The sequence below is a fragment of the Temnothorax curvispinosus genome, unplaced genomic scaffold (genome assembly GCF_003070985.1).
Source record: "Temnothorax curvispinosus isolate PA1 unplaced genomic scaffold, ASM307098v1 QBEX01015410.1, whole genome shotgun sequence".
Classification (NCBI taxonomy): Eukaryota; Metazoa; Arthropoda; class Insecta; order Hymenoptera; family Formicidae; genus Temnothorax; species Temnothorax curvispinosus.
This window is the reverse complement of record NW_020225190.1, coordinates 508,916-526,679: the sequence shown is the minus strand read 5'-3', so window position 1 is coordinate 526,679 and position 17,764 is coordinate 508,916. Positions and strand designations below refer to the sequence as shown.

Below are 17,764 nucleotides of genomic sequence, written 5' to 3'. Positions count from 1 at the left end.
GCCCATGCGCTCCTGCTTGTGCATCACCCCTGTTCCCCAACCCATTGCTCTGCTGGATGATATCTCTTACAAATGGGAATCGCGTCTCTCACCGTCCATAATCTCGTTTCTCTCTGCGTCTGATTATCATCGAGTCGGTATTATCTTTTACGCCACGATCACCAACCAGCGTGGTTCATCTCCGATCGGTGGTATAGGCGTGATCTAAGAGAGCACGTTACGAGACGAGAAGAAAGCTTTCGTTAGTTTTCAAGAGCAGTGGTATTGGAAGAATTATTCGCATTTCATGGCATTGGATTCTTCATTTTGATCTTCTTCGCTTCTACTGATGCGTTATACCATTATAATAAGGGAAAGAGAGAAAGTGATAATGCATTTTCCATAACTTGCACGTTAAAATTAGTCTCTGTTAACTGGTATATTGCTTACCATTCTTATAAGCGATTGAGTTTTTAAACACTTTCGGTAAATGTCCAATAAATAAATAATAAAATACTTTACCCATCTCAGAAGGATTTCACTTTTACAAAATTTTATTGATATTTAGTTCTAATTATATTTAAAATCAAATTTTATAAAAGGTTATCAAAAATTATGGTGTTTATTTTAATATTACTTAAAAAACTTTTCTCCATTATGATAATTTCTCTCTCTTTCTTTCAGTTTAATTTTATAAATTTTGAGATTTAAAAAAAAGTTAATTTTTTTGGTTCAAACATTTATAGGAAAAATGGTAGCTCTGAGCTATAATATATAAGGTTACTTGTTAAGTCTGGAAAAGTGTCTTCTTAAGTATAACGAGTGACGATAAGTCGCACCTAAATGGCGCCCTAAAAAGTGGTTGCTCCGTAAATGGTTCTTATCGCGAATCAGCGTTTTTATCCCAACCTTGAGCACCCGGCCCGGAGTAGACATAATTACTCACGCGAACGGATCGGTCGTGACCGGGCAGGAAGTGCATTACCTCCTACAAAGGAAACGTCCCTTCATCCCTCTACCCTCAATCTCCCGCGAAAAGAATGCGGCGAATTCGATGGGACAGATAAATTACGCACCGGACGATCAAAAGACCTTTCGATGGGACTTCGGTGCCTCTTCAGAATTCGCTTTACGTCTATCTGGAAGTCCAGGAAAAAGGAAAAAAGAGAAAAGATAGAAAGATATATAGATGCACGAAGGACACATTCCCATGTATATGCGATTCACGCAATGGGTGCGGAGCGCACGCAGATACGTAGTTACATATACGCATTGCGGCGAAATCTCACTCTTGTCCCGTCTCCTCGCTCTTCAAACTCCCCCCCCCCCCCCCTCCCTCCCTCTCTCTCTCTCTCTCTCTCCTCGCTCATGCGACAAAACTTCCCTTTGATGTCAAACAGTCGAATAGACGACTTTCACATTGTACCCTTTCTCTCTCTCTTCTTTCTTTGTCTTCTCTTTACCGCACACACGATTATTGCATTTGTGCCATTGCGGTCGTTGGTCGTTTTGAATTTCCACGTATCCGCGCCGAGGAGAAAAAAAGGGGGAGAAAAAGGAGAGACGCGCACACCTATCGATTCCTCGTCACGGCTCAAATGTGGTGCCGCTGCTCGTACGAAAAAAGGACCCTCGCAAAAAAAGGGCCTGCGCGCTCGCGTGTCTTCCGGCGCGCAATTAAGTAATTGAAGTGCACCTCTGTGCTCGTCCTGCCGCGAGAAGGAGCGAGAGTGCCGTTCGGGACAACGGCGATGGTTACAGGGATATCCACGGTGGGTACTTCCACCCCTCTCCTTCCGGGAGTTACTCGCGTCGACGAACCTCGAATGACGCGAGAGGGGGACGACGGGTTGGAGGACGCTCGGGAGGACGGACATTAATTAAACCGAGTTAATTTGTGATCGACATGGACGGTCGCGACGCGAGAGGAATTATATCATAGGGTGTACCGTAATATTGCGGGATACACTTCCAGGATATGAATTCCGCGGTTTTTATATTAACTCCCTCGCACGTGGCCTCCGAAAATATTAGTGTACGTAAAATACGTAAAATTCTCAGCATAACTGGTTTTACCTGCACCTGCACATTTTATCGATTTCCTTTTAAGAGAATGATATGTTTTGCAATTAATACATGTATGAATTATGTTTTTATGTTTATCAATTACACAAGTCACGAATAGGCCAAATAACTTATATGTAGTTTAATTCCTATTTTAATAAGTAATTATAATTACTTATTCTAATAATTATTAGATGTACATTTATAAAAGCTAAAATTAAAATTTTAATCTACGTATATTTAATTTATGAGATAAAAATTGAATTGGAGAGATTATATATAAATTATAAAAGATACACACATCTTTTTTACTCTTCATTCTGATAACCGTCACATATTTAATATTATTCAAGAATTTATATTTCAGTAATGTATATGTTTTCTAAATATCGAAAGTATATATCTATATTTTTTTTCAATATATTAAATGTATTATGCAGAAATTATAAGTGTGATTTTAAGAAAACAAAATAAATCTCTCATGCATTTATTAATATTTTTTCCCTTTTAAACGGCAAGTACTTTATCCGAAGTGTAATATTTCTTTTGATCATGATAGCTTTATTAGCACACGCGTTGAAAATTTTCCCATTAATCATTGTTTTTCTCTCGGGAATTCAAGATTAATGTTCCCTTCACGAAGAGGAAACAATAATCTTTCTCTTCGCCTCGCCAACCGCGCAAACTCGTTCGTTTTATAACTATTAACCTTCAGGAAATATGTTCTAATAAGTCAAAAGAACACTGCCATTTAAAACACTCTTGACACAACACCCACAACTCGTCCATCGCGAGAATCTTTTGTTTTTGTATTATTTTTCTAATTTTATTTTAATATTCCTTTCTAATTTGCAAGCGCGTATTATTTTCTGAATTATTATTATAAAGAACACATTTTGGTTTCGCGACACCAAATCTTTAAAAAACGATCTTTCAAAAACTAGAGCATAAAATATGCGTTATTCTACAATGTAGCAAAAGTTTTTGCTTGGATTAACGTTGTTTTCTTTCAATTGTAGAATCATATTCACCAATTTTTTTCAAGAGACTTGTCATACACAGCCGTCACCGAAGATCGTCATCGCGATTCCTCCCTCGTCTCCTTCGTTCTCATCGTGCATTTACGTAAATACGGAACCCGACTTTTCGTGAGACTCGCTCGAAATGCACGCACGCACGCAACTACGCACGCACGTGCGCGCGTGCGATTGGCGCCGACACGTACTCTCGCTGCGAAAATACGAAGTGAGTACCAAGTTACACGACGTGATAGTCAAGACAGTCGAGGGTGGTGCCGGCAGTCTGAATAATGCGCCAATAATGCACGCAGATAAGAGAGCTGTGTGTCGCGTATCCCCATTTTCCCCCCTTTCCCTCCCTGCCTTGCTGCACCTTGGCACCACACGCATAAATACGCGCATTGCCGACGCGCGACAACGCACTCGCGCACGGAAATATATACCGTGTCGTATAAGTGACACCCGGCACGCGAGATTTTCGTCGTCACGCGAGAGAAATGATACGTTAAGTACATATATACGTATATTCTCCCGATTCCCCGCCGAGTCCAAATTTTTATTAGCCGACACCTCGGGAGTTTTATCGCGGAGATATTTTCCCTAACAAGTACGACTTTGTCAGAGGGGGAAAAAAGTAGCTAATTGTGAGTCTCGCACGACGAGTCTCACACGCACGATAAGAAATTATAGACTTCCGGACTTGCGCGAGCGCGTTTTGAAATATCAAATGGAGATTTTCGTACAGCACACTTTTGAAAGAAGACTGCTTTTTCCTTAACATCACTATGAAAGTAAAAAATTGTAATTACAATAATAATTTATTTAAATTTAAAAAACACGAAATAATAATATTCTTAGGATTTTTCAGCTTTTAGACATAGATAGATATTATCAGAAAAGATTATTAAAGAGAGTCACGAACATGTTCCAACATTTGTGTTAAAATTACGATTATTTCCTTATTACTTTCACATTTGTCAGACTCATTCGGTATATCCTCTTAGAATTAACTGAGAGCTAGCGATGCTGATGAAGGCAAGCAACTGCAATGTGCTTTCGAAATCACAAGAGACGAAGGATACACGATATTTCGACCTTTGAAATTACACAGAAAACGGAGTAGCTCTCGTAGAAGAATTTTCAAACACTCGGATGCTTTGCGAAGACGCGCGGCAGCGCGTAAAACTTCACTCGCCTCAGCATGCTCTTATCGCGGCGTAGCCCTTTAATTATGCGGGATCGTCTATTTATAAATACGCACGCACACACTCGCACGTAACACCCCCATGTCCCCTCCTTCCCCGAGAATACATTCTCTCACCGGAGACGACGATATTACGTCGTCCTGTGCCCCCTCGCCGGCAATTAGCGCTGGGCTACAGCAAAATTCGCTATCTGCGAAATTACTGCATTAACGTGGGACGTGCTTCTGAAATATAGCACGGGTTATCCTTCCTCTTTCTCCTCTCTCTCTCACTCTCCGATCCTTTTCCTTCTCCTTTCGGGAGTAACGAAAGATCGCCTTACTCGGGTCGCTCCTGTCTTCGCCAACTGATCCTCGCAAAACGCGGGGATGTGACTCGCAGGACGGCGAGTGCGAATTTAAAGTGATTAAACGTAAAATCGCCAGTGAAATGTGATCAGGATGAAGACTTTCTATATATATTACGTATCTTAAAAATTAACCCGTCTAATAGAAGTTTTGCTGCTTATGCTTCTTTTACTAATAAGACTATCAAAATTATCTTAAAATTAACAGCTTTGTCTAAGGAATATATATTTATTGTTCAGATTAAATTTGTCAGTATATTTGGTAAAATCTGTTTATCTATTTTATATCATATTTTAGATAGATACTTTACACATATGCTTGCTTCATGTTTCTCATCAAAATAAATATCACACAATTTATCGATATAAGCTATAAAGGCGGGGGTGCTTTGTTTCTTCCCTCTCTTACTTTAAAAGTTGATCACTTCAAGTTATGCCAGTGTACATACATATTATGCACATTTACTATGCGTGGAAGTAAATGAGAAACACGAACCTTTCTCTGCCTGAAAACACGGACGGGGAAAAAGTGCGAGGTAAAAAGAGGTAAAAAGGGGCGAGGGGAACAATGTGCTGCTTTTTCCCGTAATTTATCTCAATTTGATTGTAGGAGGCATCGTAGCTCGGTTTAACCATCTCTTCTCTTTTTCGCATGCAGCCGCCAACTAAAATTATGATTCCCGTTAGAATATACCGGTGCGTCGCAATATTGGCAGAACGCTATTGGTAGCGATTAATTCAATTGATTGAGACACATGCGTTAAATTATATCGCGGTTAATTCCGCCTACCGTGCTTTGCGGCGATGCAATTTGCAATTTTCCCGATGCAATCGTGTGGATATGTGCACTTAATGGCAATGGGAAAATTAATGCGGTCGCATTGATCAATATTTCGATCAGCGTCGTGTTGCATAATATAATTGAACTTATGGAGACGCTTAATTAGTTTAATTCTAGAAATGTTGTATTATTACCGCGATTTCTCTTGTATCTTTTTTTAATTAAGCCGCAAATGTCGGTGCGTAGCATCTCTAAAAATGATAATTCGATAACGCAGGATATTTCAAAAGATTTTATTCGGATCCATCATGCAGTCAGACTATATGTGATTGATATTAGTATTTTCTAAAACGGGAAATAAGAACCGACGACGAGGATAAAGTTCGAAAAGCTCGAGATACGTTTGAGATAATCGCGGGATCGCCGCGGGATTTTCAGTCGGGCTCGTTTCGCTGACGCGGTTCTTTCCCTCTCGATTTCGCTCGCGGCAGTCGCGGCACGCAACAAACGCGCGCAAGGAACCGCATACCAAGACGCATCCGCCACGGTGACTTTGACGCGTGCATAAATCCAGGGAGGTCGTCCCAAGCGAGAGTATTGTGAGGCTTGTCAGACGCTCGCGCCTTCTTTAGAAACGCCATTTCTCTGCGTCACGCGTATACCTCGTTTCGCGATGCGCTGATCCCTCCCTCTCTGTCCCTTTCTTTCTCTTTCTACTGCCACTTCTGATCTCATTATGCCTAAGCGCAGAACTGCTGGATAATACAAATCTTTCATCCGTTGTATTGTCGAAATCGAAAATAATCTCATGAATAAACTTTGCAATTTGCTCTTTGTCGAGTCGTTTAAGAAAACTCATGTGGTACGTCAATCAATACGTCTGAATAGAAGTGATAGAGAAGTCGTAATCCTATAAATTGTACAAAACTTTATTCGAAAATAATATTCTATTCTTAATGGTTAATAATATAAATGTTTTGTTATTTAAATGTGTTTTTATATGAATATGCTGTTTTTATATGAATATTATATTTTATATTGTTAAACTATCTTAAATTGTCATTGTCAAATATATATAATGTAAAGAGATATTCAAGCAACGAATTCTTTGTGAAGATATATTCAGATTCTATGAAATTCAATATTATGTTATAAAAATTTTCATAATTCTTTAGCATATTACAAAACTTCTTTTCAACACTAACAAGTTATTATTCGTTGAAAGTTTCGCCGATAAAGCGTTGCTGCTTAATTGAACCTTTCCTGAAAAAGCAGGAGGGGCGCCGTCCCTAACACGTCTATGGCCAGAAATTAAGTTTTCCAAAGGATCGGCGCGACCCTCGCGATTATGCGGCCCGGAATACTATCGGTCCTTTACAGGGGGAGTCGCGCTCCCCAAGGTGTACAATTTTTAAGTCGCGCCGTGCCGGGGCACGGCAGTCTCGCCGCTTTGAATGGCGCGTTTTCAGGCGCAACGCGCCATGCCGAGCCGGGCCGGACCAAGTCGTCCGTACGAAAAGGAACGGTCGTATTTTGACACTGCTGACAGCGGGTCCTTATTCTCATGGTAATCCCGCGCCAACGACGCCTTTTCAGGAGCCCGTTCCCCTCCGTTCCGCCGCGTCGTTGTCCTTGAGGCGACACGAAAGATCTCCTGAGGATCTCCTCCCGACCCCCAGCCGACGCCTCATCGCGAATCGTTAACCAGCGAGTGTTCACTTGGCAAAGGATCATGTCGCTTTACGTGTATGAACAAAATTCCGCAGATCTTACGAATTTGCTAACATAAGACCGATCGTATATATTTCTTTAAATATCCGTTTGCGTACTTTATAGAAAGATATTTTATATTTAATATTTATTATACGTAATCTTTATACACCTAAAGGATTGTATAATCTTCACTTTGGAGAAGAGACCAAATTTATAGGGCAATATGTGCTATATGAATTGCTGTATAGGCAAAAGATAATTTCTTACTCAGGGTCGATAACCGTATCTAATGCGTGACATCATCTGGGCAGGACGAAAGTGCGCCATGAAACTGAGTGCCGTGTGCGAATTTGCCGGATCAGCAGTTCTCCAGTATAATCGCGCATGAGTTTACTTAGTCGATAGGTAGATAGTTTTTGCTGCCACGAGCAAAACGAGATAAAAAGAAATATATTCTTTTTTTGAAGAAGAGACTTAGAATTTTATTTAAAGAAACAAGGATAAACGTTCGAATTACGAATACTGTTGCAGTTAAACAATATAAATTAAAGAAGGACAATTTCTTCATTATTTATAATTTATGAGAAATAATTATATATTTTTTCAAGACTGCCGATCCTAAATCTGAACGTAGTTCGCAAATTGGTACAGATGTTTTAATTATATTCCATCCTAATTTTATTAAAAATTATACACATGTATGCCCATAGAAATCACGAATATAATTTACACAAGTATATTTTGAAGTTAAATCATTATACAGAATTACATCTATTGTTCACAGAAGTAACTCGACATATTGCTCTTTCTTCCATTTACAATACATGCGTTGCAAATACAGATGAAAGACCAGGCAAGACTAATAGTTCCAGTAGCCATTTCTCATCGTACTCAAACTCTCAAAGTATATTGCACATCCAAATATATTCGTTCTCCCAATCATGATTCGCCATAAAGACGGTCAAAGCGTTAAATGATATAAACGAACCGTCGAACATTACAATGGGCGTCCGTAACTTCGTCGATATTTCACGGTCGCACAATCGACCCGAATGCCATCGAGACCGTTTTATTTTGATAGCTGGCACAACCGCGTCGCCGCAAAGGTCGACAAGAGAAAAGGGAAAGAGGGTGCCATTTTCGATTATTACGGGACATCACAATGGCGAAGGGGAGGATGTTGGCGCGGTCTAGCAGACCTTTCGCTCGACGGTATTTACGGGCTCTCGCATACCTAGTGAGTGCGTTATTAGAAAGCGGAACCACCCTGCGGGTAATGACGTAGATATGTACTATTCAATGGCATTTACGAAGATAATTATACCTTGTAACGTTTGTAAAATCTGATATTCAAAGAAAAATCAAAAAATCTCTTGTGATAAACGTGCATTCGTGATTCTGTTATAAGATACGTGAATGATTATCTATATAATCAATCTTGTGCATCCTACACTCTTCGGGAATTCAAACGTACGACGAATAAAAAAATTAATTACTACTTATATAATATTGCCGATGTTTATCAATTGAAATTATCTCTGTTCCCAATTAAGAACTCAAACTTCGCGATGCCTTATTTCATCTAACATTTCATTTTTAAAGTAAAGTAAGATAAAGAGCTTCTCAGTATGCTGAGGCTTCAGTTCGATAATGTGGTGTTTTTCTTTGGCAATCATGGCGAAATTAAATTTTCTAAAGACGGGGCATGCGCTCGCCGATTATGTAAGATCCGCGCGCGCATTTAGCGTGAAATTATTTGGGCAGCGTCAACGTGAAATAAAATTTTAATGTGAATCCTTGCGGCCCGACAAGAGTTATGCACGATGGTGATGGGCTTTAAAAAAATCTGTGCGCCAAGCACTTTAAAAACTGCCCGCGTCGACGACGACCGTGTCGCGGCGCTGATTTATCGTCCTTTTCCGATTTCTTTTGTGCCGCACGTGAACAACGAGCGACACGTATCAGCTTTACAAGTACCTACCCACGCTCTTCTATGATCGCGGATTACACGATCGCGTCTCGTTACGTGACATAACGATACGGAGATACACGTGCAACGCATACTGAACTGCGCTCCATTTGATCAAACATGGTCTATAATAATGAGGAATACATTAAAAGTGCTTTTTTCAATTTTTTAAACTTTATCAAAATAATTTTTTTTGATGATCTTTTATTTTCATATCTTTTCATATCTTTATTTCTGTTCTCAAATTATTATTTCTTGCTGTAGAAATACGGTAACAGTTCTTGCAGCTTATTTCGCAATATATCGGTAATATTTTATTTTATTTTATATTTCCTAATGTCTTTACTGTAAATAAATGGAATTATATCGATCTTGTTGTAATATGTGCACACAAAATATAACATGGCATTACAAAAATTCATATAGTTCCTCAATTTTACATATAGTACGTAATTTCTTGGTGTGCAACTAATTGTAAGTAGCTTCACTCGAAGTGAAAATATCAAGCTTATAGAGAGTCAGGGGGACAAAATTTATTCGGTGCTAAATTTAACTAGACTGCAAATTCTGTCATACGCAAGCAAAATTATTGAGAGAATCACGAATATACGAGAATCACTGCAATATTGAGAATAATATAACTTGTTCGGATTTCTACACACATATTATACAACTATAAAATGTACAAATTATCTTTCCACTCGGTCAAACAGCTCATCGATAACCAAAGTGGATTTAACTCGAGTGACTGTGCGCATAGAACGGAGAATAGTCGGAGTTGGTCAAGAATCGCTTTAGGGAACTGTCCATGCCAGAGCCCGCGGCAAAACGGGGGTTTGAAGGCTTCTATACATGAGGATCCATCGGGCACAAAGAGAGAGAGAACGCGGCTTAAAGTGGTTGTGGCGGACAACCCGGTAAACTTTGAGTCAATTCACTGTTGCGGCTTCCTTCACTGCGTTAAACCGGGTTTTCCCTCGGTAAAGGACGTTTCTCTTGAGTATCTAATCGCCAGGTACAACGATGAAAGTTGCTAACGGCGACGAGGGGACCGACCGACCGACCGACCATCGAGCGCCGAAAACCTGCGATCCATGGATTGACAAACGCGATTTTGTACTCAGTACTTTTCGTTGAAATCGGATTCGCGACGAAAGTTTAATTCAACCTTCGATTTCAGTTAACCCTTTAAAAGCACAAGTTTCTCTTTCGGCGAGTTTAGATTTCTCTCGAAACCTAAAGTAAAAAATGCATGTGTTTAAAATGTATAAGGGCACGGCGAACGAAAAGCAAAAAGATAAATGTCTTGAGATGCTAATATTTAAATGTAATTTATATCGTAGTTTCGTAAGGATACTTCAAAAGAATAAATCGATATTCCAATCCCCGTTTTTCACTAGAGAGTTTTAAAGGATAATGATATGCGCGACACGTGTACATATAGTCACATGTAACAGTCGATGAAAAGTTCTAAAGAAAGTACTGCGACATGCATATCGAAACCGCATCAAATGCAATACATTAACGCGGATAAATGGTTAACGAGGGTGTACATATAATTTACGATGATCACGTTCCGCGCATAACGCGGATCGCGCCTGGGGCGCATATTTAACGCGCTAATAGCCGCGGTCGAAATAAACCCGCCATGGTCCACGCACGGCGCGGGCCGCGCCGGTGTTTTAAATAATCTCAATCGGTCACACGTTTCGTCACGGTACAGCCGAGCTAGAAATATGTTTTTACATGCGACGAGACATAAAATCACCGGCGCGATCGCCGATGCATCGCGCTCGGCTGGAAAATACGCGAATATTACGCATGAATTGCCCTCGTACACCACTTCTCGTTTACGGGTTCCATGATAAACTGTTGAGAGGCAAGTTTATCATAATAAAAAATTATAGGCAGAATTTTACGCCCTTTTGTTTCGAGTATTAAATATTTTAAAAATTCCCGATTAAACTTGTATGAAAATGAAGCTTTTTTGGTATAAGAAAAAATGTTACACGTCCATACGTAAGTTCAAATTTTTCAAGAGAATAGGAAAATTCCAATAGGAATGAAATTGTCTTATTATAATTTTATAATATCATTGGCTGTTACTATTAAATGAAAGTTTTACAAGACACTTTTTCAATGACAATAGAATAGTCATGCTAAAAAGACTTCCATGCAAATGAACAGAAAAAGCTATGCTCATGCTCAGTCTGTCCCGTATAAAAAAGTCTGGAAGCGCGCGAGATTTCCACGAGGTCGTCGATTTTTTGAGCCATTTAAATGCAAAGCCCGTGCTACGAATATACCTTAAATTAAAAGGGTATCGTACTTTTTTTCCGCGGAGTTGAATGGAAACCCCCCCCCCCCCATTTCATCTCTTTCAAAATGTCGACTCTTCTTGTCTATTCGCCATGTATATGATTTTCCATCTCTCTTTTTATATTTCATCAAAGTGACATGCATACCGCTACAAGTATTAATCCAAAAATGCCGTACTGATATATAAAAGACGCGACGCAGCGCCTGAATAAATACTAATGAAAACGATTCGAAGTATTCGCCAGGCTGAAAGTTCTAGCAATAGATTACAGTAAATACATACAAATCTAGCGTCGACAGATTCTAACAAGGGACTCCCGAAACACGCCACAATTATGCGCCACTCCATACGTAATTTTGTCCGTCAGGTTGCGAAACGCGCAAAAAGTCGACGTGCGCGTTCAATGAATCCCAAATGCCGACTAATTATCGTCATGTTCGAATTAACCACGCCATGTCAAGGCGCCTGCGGCCACGTGTAGGCACGGTTTTGTTTAAAGCTGTACCCCGAATGCATAATGACGGCACGGTGATGTGCCGTTGGTGGGATGCCAATGTTGCGAATGCGGCGCCGCGTGTCAGTCTGCTTCTGACACACGCGGCCCGACCCGCTTTGTTTCGCGCCAGCCAGCCGTCTAGGAGAAATTGAAATTTCGTTTAGACACCGCGCCCGAGAGAGCAATGTCCCGATGACGTGCGGATGGGGCTTGATTAACCTCATCACTCAACGCACATTTTATAGGAATCACAATGATAACGCTATAGTATGCTTGTATTGTCTTTCACGTGTGGTTTCTGTGAAAACGGTTTTCAAAATTGTCACATGTGGATGTATTAAACATTTTTTATTACTTCAAATAAGAAACATTTCATCTTTTACTTATTTCAATTGCTAATATCAATTAGATTTTTATCACGATGTGATTTTAATTATCACAATTTTATCATGAAGAAATAGGATAAAGTAATGAAAAGATACAAAAATTTATCGTTAAAGAAGCGTCTACTCTAAATTCTCAAAAAATTCGTTGAAATTTATTGAAATCCTCATCAACACGCTACCACGTATGTTTCACGATTGGATTGAAATTGTATTCTTAGGTTTTCGCGGTTTTCCGAGAAAGTGCACGGGAAAACATATGGGAACGGTGACTACAATAGCGTTCGATTTTATTGGTCCTCTCCCACGAGTGGTGCATGCACGTTCCATACACGTGCCCGCACACGTGGGCATGCACGCACACATGGTTCCTTCTCTTTTCCCATACGTGCTGCGGGCGTTTTCACGAGGGACGCATACCACGTAACCAGACACTTGCTGCAAATGGTTTCCGTACAGTGCACATAGATTGCGGTTGCACCGTCGTCGTACCGACGACAGTCAGCAGATCGAGACGCGATCGAAGCAACGCTTTTCCACGTTGTGTATCAGAATTTTATGATTATTATCCTGAGACACGCGAGAATTCTGTACCTACCACTTACATTTTCGTCGATCATATTGGCGTATTTCCCACGAGACGCGCGAATAACTTAATATTATTCAGATATAACATTTTAATGAGAAGGATGTATACTGATTGAAGAATTAATTTAAAGAATAAACTTTGTGAGAAAATAAAAAAGAAATTTATGTCGTGAAAATAAGCGAATTTTTTCCTCGATATGAAATTTTGCAACGGCAATGTAAAATTCGATCGCGGATGCGCAGTTAAACGAAAAGTACGGACGCAATTTTCAGGCCGATGCTATTTTATGCGGCGCAGCTTGTCTCTTTCCATAAATTGCACGGCCGCAGTCACGTTGTTGTAATTAAAAACAGCATGTCTCGGTGATTTGCGCGGCTCGATTCGTACGCACTGACACGGAAAATATTCGTATGCACGTAACATCGAAATCAGAAGTCGTTAAAGAATGCGGAGTTTTGGTGGTAGCATTCAACGATCCGTGAAATTTAACTTGAATCGCAGTTCAAACTGACTACGTTACGAAAATCCGTTTAATCGTTGCGGTTTTTCGATGCAACGCTGTTGTTAAGTAATAAGTATTCCATGAATGCGAATAGTTTAGAGTCATTTCGGTAATTTTGGTGAGTTTGATGCAACTAATAAAAATATTAATAAAACATTGGGCTGTTTTTTGTGAAAAAAGAACAATGCTCGTTTTATATTTCATCTTTTACTCCGCGATATTTTCGATTATATCAATTTTGCTCTAGAATTGTAATATCGTCGAAACAAACAATAAAAATATACGTCTATAACAGGGATTTGTGTGGGGAATGTACATCCGGATTTTTAATCACATAAATGCACCACTTTCGATGATTACGGCGAACACGTTAAAGCAGCAAATTCTGCAGCGATTTTCATATGGTATGATAAATCTCATTATATTCACGATATCATCAACTCGGTAATTCAAAATGAAATCTGCGTTGACAACATTTGCCAACTGGCGTACACATGTTATAAACATAGAACGCATCACGTGCGGATACGCGAAATATATAGGGACGCCAGAGTTGTGTACTTCCGACAATATGCCAGACTACATTGGTTACATCAATAACGTTTATCAGAAATTCGAAATTATGACGCGAATAGAATTTTCCGATGAAGAATTTTATTAACAAACAGATTATAAATTCCTAATATAATATTCATAATATTTGACAATGTTTGGCAAAGCATCTTTATACATATAAAATAAGTTCCCCAGTATAGATATCTTTAAATTATATATATATATATATATATATATAACGATAATTATATATAATTATTTCAATAATGATAAAATAATATTATTTATAATTATTCCTATAGTAATTAAAAATATTTTATTAATTATTTGCTAAAATTCCTTGCAAAGTTGCAACTATTTTATTTATTAAATAACAGAGAGAGAATTTATATGCACAAACTATGCAATAAATGTTTAGGATTAGGCTATCTTTTCTGTTCGACAATCAGCTTGATTTCCTTGACATCTGTGCAACTATCTGACAACCAGTCATCGTTCGCCATTTTGCCTATCGAATCGTAGGATCGTTACGCGGGGTACGTGATGCATGACGCGAGATTACTGTCTTTACGAGTCCTAGGAGAACGCTTTTGTCAACGACAGCCAGCGGGATTAGTCACTCTCCGCAGTCCTGCTGTACTACTTTCATATTAGACGAACTGTCATAGTAGTAGAGAACGGGACCGAGCGAGAGAGTGTAAGAGAAGGGCCTTTCTGCGGCCGCAATCTCGCGGCGACAATTACGCGGCGCTAACGAAATGACTGCTCAACTCGTTGTAATATCACTGCAACGCTGATAGGCAAGATTAAACCACAGCTTGCTTAATCAGAGCGTTCTCGTTGAGGAGGATTAAAATTCTAACGTATACTCTTCGCATTTCAATGTTTTTGATAAATTTCCAAGATCTTCCCTTTTGTTAATTATACGGGTAAAAATAAATTAATTTGTTTTATTAAATTATTCTTGAGGGATTCTATATTCTGTAAATAATCATGCAATTTTATTGAATAATTAAAGATATTTCTCACATTTTCCTGTATTAGTTTTATGAAAGCTTCGCCGTGCTAAAATGGAAATGTAATATACTTTTTAACATTTTCAGTATTGCCAATAATATTTTTAGTAAAATGTGAATTCTGCAAACTGCATTTGATATTAAAAATGAACAAAATAAAAACACATAAATCCCCCGCTGTTGTTTACCACAAGTGTTTGATTTACAGAGTGCTTTGTCACTGATTGCGCGATCGGAAAATCTACGTCGATATATCGCGCGCATCTCCTACATATTTTATATATTAAAAACGTCACACGGCTTTGTCAATCAATATTACAATCTCGATATAGAAGTAGAGATGGGAGTCGCGCACACCCGCCGGTATTTGTCATATACTGCGCGCGCTTTTATTTTACATCGACCAGAGATTTTTTCGTATTTATTTTGAGTGGATTTTTTATCGTGCGCTCGCCGAAAAACTCGCGGCGCGGACGAAATTCAAAGTTAAACGTCACTTTACAATCCGAGCGGGACGCATCGCGCCTGTACGCGGCGAATAAAATTCATATTTTTCCCATATCAATATTTGCAAAACTTCTCTATATCCGATCAAAATCCCGGCGTCGCAGCCTATCGACGATAAAGCACGTACGGGAGGGGCAACAACCAAAAAAATTTTTTTATCATCGTTCCAGCGTGATAGACTATAATCAAATCGATGGCTCGATACAACAAGGTTATAACTCAAAAACAAATTATTTTTTGAAGTGCCCATCGATGAGACATATATGTTTCTTGCTAATAAAATAGTGTTATATACATATATCAAGTATGACAAGCCAAAAAATAATTCTAAAACAGATTTATATTGTATTCTAGGACGGTATATTTGTTGGAAAACTTGTACACAAGGTTTAGCTTCTTCACAACAATTCTTTTTTTAGCAGAAATGTTGTACAAGGTCATTACTTATGTGAGAATTTTTTATTTCAAATATTTAATTTTTTTAAAAGCGAGATCGAATTTTCCAAGGAAAGTATATGTTCTTCTCAACATATATGCTCTGAGAAATGTAATATTTTGAGTTACAACATTTTTGCGGCAAGCTATCAACGTCTAATGCGTGTAGCGAATAAATCGAGTTGGTCAATGGATCGAAAGGCGAATGCTCGTGGGGGGGGGATAGAAGTTTAAATTTGTTCTTGGCACCCGCTCGGCTGACGTTGCGGGAGATATTGCAGGAGTGGATAATTTACTCGATTATTTAATAGCTTTGGCTACGGCTACGAGCCAAAACTTTACACGTACAGCATACTACAAGACAGCACGACGTGCGCCCGGATGTTGCCAACTTTTATGAATGGAATTATGACATAAAGTCGACAAAACTGCGCTCTTTTGAAATCGTGTTACGGTACGTCGCCCAAGTAGGAAGAGCACAAAGTGCGTTTATGTATAGATGTAATAATTTGATTAGTAATTGAAAACGTATCAATTATTATATCAAATCTTATACTGTAGAAAATTTATTAAATAATATTTTACATTACTCATTGCAAAATTATATCAAATTATTATGAATATAAAATAACAATAAAATTCTACCTTCTTTTCCCTAAAAATAGAAGTATTATTAAGAAACTTAATTTTCTATATTTTAAGTGTTTTAATTTATAAAGAAAAAGAAGAAAACACAAAGAAAATATTCTTTATATTTATTTCATTACCTTGGAAATATTTCCATATTTATCAACCACAAAAACTTTTACAACATTCAGCTAATTTTCAGAAAATGTGACGTTTATAAATATGATAGTTTCAGTTATTTGCGTCAGCTCTTCAATTATAGCATGCTGAACAACGCCGCATGTGCCGTCCCAGAATGGGATTCCATATTAAACCTCTTTCGCCGTCGGATTACTCATTACCGCGCTAACAACCTCGGGAACGTGCCGACCTTAATCACGATTCACAAATTAATCTCGCGGCACCGCCGACCGACGGTATCGTTTGTTGACGGCACCGTCTAGCCAAATATATTACCTACTAGGATACGGAAGACGTGCGAGTAAGTTATGATTGTGTGCATGGAGATTACCCCTCCGACTTCGGCAAATATATCCGTTGTACCGGTTGTAATTTAATCGTCGGAATGTCGAGAATTCGACGCGTTAACCCTCCCCGAATTTCATGTGCACGCAGGAACGCTGGAAAAATCGTTAGACCGACATAGAAACGATGATAAAGAGTGGGAACGTTGCTAATATTCACGAAGAACCGAATAGTCAGCCAAGAATAATCTTGATTAGAGCGTATATATCGCAGTAAAATATGGTATCTATTATTATTATTAATATCTATATCACTAGTAAATAAATAGCAATTATAATTTATATATTTATAAGGAGAAATATATATTGAAATAACTCTCGTTATAATAACGATAAGATAGAAAATAGTTGTTTATTTTTTTCAATTTTCTATTTCGTAAAATATCGATGCTCAGACGAAATTTGATTATCGAGCTGGTAATTAAGTTCTATTGAAGTGAAATTGACCGGAAATGTGCACGAGAATTAATTTAATCCTTCAGCTGAGCTTGATCTACTCTTGATTTAACATCAATATTGAATCGATAACGAACGGTTCGTTTCACGACGAACTTCACAAGAAACTGTATAATCTTACCACAAGAACGCTAATTGCCGTTAGTACAAGAAAATTCCAGATTTCATTTAATAGCCGTGGTCATTGAAATTGAGCACTGGCGAGTGAAAGAGTGTATAAAATCTCAAAAGATTAATTTTTCTCTATCAAATTAGGCTGATGATTTAATTTCAAATTA

General features: G+C 38.6%; 1 protein-coding gene across 2 annotated transcripts in view; it reads left to right on the top strand.

The window, feature by feature from the left end:
* Positions 1–17,764, top strand: part of LOC112465627 (tyrosine-protein kinase transmembrane receptor Ror) — a 238,617-nt gene that overhangs the window by 169,369 nt on the left and 51,484 nt on the right. The window lies entirely within an intron of this gene.